This window comes from Propithecus coquereli, unplaced genomic scaffold, assembly GCF_000956105.1.
Source record: "Propithecus coquereli isolate 6110/MARCELLA unplaced genomic scaffold, Pcoq_1.0 Scaffold18, whole genome shotgun sequence".
Taxonomy (NCBI): Eukaryota; Metazoa; Chordata; class Mammalia; order Primates; family Indriidae; genus Propithecus; species Propithecus coquereli.
In genome coordinates, this window is record NW_012142745.1 from 4,906,721 (window position 1) to 4,912,177 (window position 5,457).

The window sequence follows — 5,457 nt, forward strand, 5'->3', positions numbered from 1 at the left end:
AGGACAACATGCTGGCCCTCCTCTTTGGGGAGCTATTCATGAAAGGAATGGTGAAATGCCCTGAGAAACACTGAGCGGCGCATGAAGCTAAAGGAAAAGCCGATTCAGGCTTCTCCTTTAAAAAATGTGTCCTGGGCATGCATCTACAAATAAAGTCATCGAGACATCCTCTTCTGTGGATGGTTTTCTCAGGAGACTGCAGTGTTCAGAAAAAGGATACAATTTTGCCAAAGGAGAAGGGTCATAAGAGAGAAAAACCACTGTTAAATTCTGCCTTCCCTCGTTTCTGAAACGTTTCCTTTCACACAGGAAGGAACAGTTTGCGATGTGAGCTGTTACCATGGAGATAACCAGCCAAGGTCACTTGACTGAAGGAGCCTACAGCCCACTGGCAGTGGATCATGAGGGCGAAGTTACGGAGTTGGAGTTTGGTCCTTGGCTCAGAGGACAAGCTTTGAGCCTCTACTCATGGTGCACAGACAACACTGTTCTTTTGTCCTGCCCAATCCCATCCTGTCTTCTTGCATCTTCCCTTGCACCCCTTGCGACCCCATCCTAGCGCTTCCCTGCCCCATTCATCATAGGGCTGAGGTCTTATTCTGACTTTCCTGGGAATTTGTTTTCTTACCTTGCATTCTCTTGCTAAGAAACATGGCAGAAGAATTCTTCCCATCAATAACTATACTCCTTTCCTCTCTTTAATGGTTTTCCATCTCCTCTTTTCTGTCCAGCTTCTCTCCGTCTCTTCCTCTCTCTCTATTATAAAAATAGTAGTAACCGCAATGCATAATACTTATTCAGCACTGATTACATGCCATGCACATATTTTTAATCTTTACAGCCCTGTGCTTTGAGATTCTACTCTGTTCTAGGAACTTCTCTAGGTGCTGGGAAAAATGTAACACTTGCCTGATCCCTCAAAGAGGTCATAGCCTCCACATAGATGAATTCCAATAAAATTAACTCTGTTTCTGTTAATTTATAACATTAGTTGAGTATTTCTGTGTGCAGAGCCCTTCAGCTCTACTAAGGATGTAAGAATACATAGCTTATGTCTTTGAACAGCTTGAGGACACCATGGTGTGATTAAATGGACAAACTGTGTTGTTTACCTAACATTTACATTGCTCTGTGATAGGCACTTTCCCTTTGATTATCTCATTTAATCTTTCCAAGGAAACTGTGAGGTAGGTCTATCTATGATACTGTTAATCCAGATAAGAAATTGAAGGCTCAAAGAAGTTAGTTGCTGGCCAATGTAATGAAGAATTCAAATGCAGGTCCTCTGATATGAAATCTGGAATTCTTTTAATCATTAAAAAGTAAAGATCAGGAGACATGGCATCTCGTTCCATTCAGACATTAGGCAGCTCTGTGACATTGCCCACGTTGATCAACTTCTCTGAGCAATGAAATTCCTTATTGGTAAAATGGAGGTAGTAATATCTTCTTTACTGCTCTCAAAACATTGTCAGAACTGCTTAGAAAACAGCTGGTAAAATGAAAAGTCTTTGTCTTTGATAGGGGGCTGTATGTAGATATTATTAATACTCACTAATATGCAGTTCTTCTGCCCTCTGAGAACTTGCACTTCTCAGCTCTTTTCCTTCTCCTCCTCCTCTACCAGCAGGGCTTGAGCAAGGCCCTATGATTCGTCCTGGTCAATATAAATGGAGCACAAGCGATATATGTCCGTTCTGAGCTGAGCAAGTGAAAACTCATGTATGATTCCCTGTCTTCATCTGCATGTCACCAATGAGACCACTTGTTCCGGATGGTGCAAATGATAGGTGGAGTCTATGTCAGCCTGGAGCGGTGAGCTACTGCCTGGAAGGCAATTACTCTGGAGAGTTGCCCAAACCTGCAGCTGGCTTTTCACAAAGCAATAAGAATCCAAGTTATGGTGAAGATAGAAATCTTGGGGTTTTTGTTATTGTAGCATAACTTCACCCATCAGATTAATACAGGGTATGATCGTATAAGAGAGAGACAGAGCATTGGAAGTTGCCTTTCAGATCATCTAACCTCACCTCTCCATTTAGCGACAGGGCGATTAAGGTGCATAGCAGTTAAGTGACTTGTTCAAAGTCACAGAGGGAAATAGGAGCAAGGCAGGGGTTACAACCCAGGCTCCTGACATTTGGTCTAAGGTCCCATGGTGGATGTGGCCATGGAGGCCTCTTCCAAGGCTCGATGAAGATGAAAGACCTAGAGGGTCTTCTCCCTTGTGCCTCCCGCCTTGAGCTGTCCTGAGCAGCATTGAGTCGTTGGTGCTGTCTCTATTTTACCAGTCCCATGAGCCTTGCTGGGAATTGGCTTGCTTTTTCTTTTTCTGGTCAAAGCCTGGCACTTGTTGCGCTTATGGTGGGATGGATCTGAGCAGGCAGGAGTAAACATATTCCCCTAAGGCAGTGCAATGTGACATCACTGGAAACTTTCATAAAGGGGAAGAAGCTATAAATAAGAAGAGGGAAATATTCAAACAAGATTGAATGCAGTTGTTCTGCATGAAGCTTACTGGCATTTGGGTTTCCATTTTATTTTATTTAATTGCATATATTTCTGCTCAGCTGCACACCAGAACAGCTTATATGTAACCCTCCCCCAATACTGCAGAATGCTCCCAGGACTGATGTCCCTCAGTCATGGGTGACGACCCTTGTGGACAAACAAATGCTGGAGGTTCAGCTCTAGATTGAGGTTTCAGATGAGGTAGAAACCAACAAGCACATCACAGATCATTATTTTTATATGCTTAACCTTGATATGGAAGGTATATTTTCTCCCTCATTTCTACCTTCCTTTTCCACTCAGAACTTCTGCCAAAGAACTGGACATAATGCCTGGACAGAGGTTCTGTTTCTTTTTCAAAATCTTCTCCTTTTTTGCCCTCCTGTTGCACTGTCCTCATGCATCGATTATAGCAAGAGTTGTGCTGTCTTTCTCATAGGATTATAAACCTCTTGAGAGCCAGAACTCTGTAGTGTTATTTTTTAGTCCACATGTCTAGTTTGAGCTGTTATTCCTCAGGGCTCTCTCTCATCATATCATTTTCTTCTTCTTTTTTTTTTTCTTGAGACAGAGTCTCACTCTGTTGCCCCGGCTAGAGTGCCGTGGCGTCAGCCTAGCTCACAGCAACCTCAAATTCCCGGGCTCAAGCGATCCTCCTGCCTCGGCCTCCTGAGTAGCTGGGACTACAGGCACACACCACCATGCCCAGGTAATTTTTTCTATTTTTAGTAGAGATGGGGTCTCACTCTTGCTCAGGCTGGTCTTGAACTCCTGGCCTCAAGTGATCTCCTCAGCCTCCCAGAGTGTTAGGATTACAGGCGTGAGCCACCGTGCTTGGCCTTCATTTTCTTCTTATTTTACATTTTCTCTTTGGGTGACCTTATCCACCCTCAATCTTCAATGATTAAGCAAATAATTATAACAAACACCTATTTAGTGCTTACTGTGTGCTAAACACTGTTCTCATGACATTTAGTTTTTACAACAAGTTAAGAGGCAGGGATTTTAAGGCCATTTTAAAGATAAAGAAACTGAAGTATAGAGAGGTTAAGAACATTGACCAGGTCTTGCAGCTAGCAGCTAGTTAGCAGCAGAATTGTGATTTGAACCCAGAAAATCTAACTCCAGAGTTAATACACCCACATGCCTGCCATGCTGCCTATCTCCAAAGCCCAATCATTCAGTGTTAGCCTGGACTTTCCTCATGAACACTGATGCCTCTGGCTGTATCCACTTGTGTCCAATAAGCACCCTGAATAGCTGATATCAATGCTCGAACTCATCATCTTTTCCCCCAAAACCTGTCCCCCAACTTAAATTTCCCATAATCTATTAGTCACAGGTGTTGGAAACAGAAGTCAAACCCAAGCTTCTCTTCCTTACCACAGTTCACCAGGCCCCCTCTGAAACCTCTTTCCATTCTCATGGTCATGATTTATCCCCAAAAGTATTTCTTTAATCAGAAAAATACCGAGGACCAGAGAAATACTGAACCAGGAAAAGGCAGCACTATGAGAGCTGTGTTTACCTAACATAAAAAATAATTTAATATTTGGGATAGAGCATGGTAGGCACTGGATGCGCAATGATAAAAACTTAGTCTCTGTAATCATGGTGCTTATAACTTTTCCCAGTCTGTAAGATGAATTGAAGAAGGGAGATAAAGAAAACAGGATTCCAGGGCGGAGGAGAGAAACCCCTGAACTGGAGCAACGGCAAGTGAAATGGAGACACAGAAGCTACAAATACTGAGGAGTTAAAATCCACAAGGTTTTGCAACTAGTTGGATGTTAGAGAAGGAAGGAGAGGGTGGAATAAAAGATGACTCTAAGGTTTTGAGTCTGCATAATTGAGAGAGTGAAAGTGCCAATAATAAAAATGGATAGTTAATCCTGGAGAGGATTTATTGTGTTGTGCATGTTGAGTTGGAGGTGCTGACATGATATCCAGAAAGCATTTGGAACATCAGTATGGAAACTTTTCCAGAAGCTGGTGCTACAGACAAAGATCTGGGAGTCATGCACATGAATACATGTCCTTGAAACCTTGAGCATGGCTGAAACAGCCAAGGGTGAATGGAAATAAAGAGGAATGCAAATCATAGCCCTCCAGCTACTTCTTGGGGGTTGGGAGAGGAAAGGGAGAAAGAGCAGAGCAGTCCAAGAAGTAAAATCAGGATGGCAGAATGCCCAGGAGCCAAGCAAACAGAGACTATCCAGAGGAGGGAGAGCCAGCCATAGAGAGATGGGGGCGGAGGTTGGGAAGAAGCCACATTTGATGACTTGTAGGTGATCAGTACCTATACGATGCAGAATTTGTAGAGTAATGGGGTGGAGACATCACAGATATATTAGATAGATGCACATTGAGGAATAGGTCATTGTCATCATGAACTAACTCTTGCAGGAAGTTTGGCTGAGAAAAGTTAAGTGTACAGTGTGGCTAGTTCAAGGAGTTGGAACTACTCAGTCTTTTTTACTTGCCATTAATTGCTACTTAGTTTAGGTTGCCAATCTACTTTCACTCTTTTTGGTAGTATGGGGTGGCTTTGTTCCTTTCTATGTGTGTTTTGTAGGGTTGATGTTTCCCTAGGTTTATAATGGATCTCCACGAAAGATATTCAGGGAGGATATTAAGTCAGTCTGCGGGAGTCGTGTTAATTATAGTGTGTAATATTAAGCCAGCCTGGAGATGTGTTACAGGGTTGATTCAGAAAGGAGGAAAGTAAGGGTAATATAATATTCTTTCTTCTACTGCAAATATTTTGCTGCCAAATCTCTGCCTTTCTGTGATTTTCTCTTCAGGTTACGTGAAGAAGCACCAAAGAAAATAGAGTGACCTTGTATTTAGAATTGCCCTGGGTTTTATATCTCTCCAAAGTGATTTTTATTCAGGAACACAATTTTTTTAAGTGCTTGAAAATTGATCGGGTGTATGATTTTATAC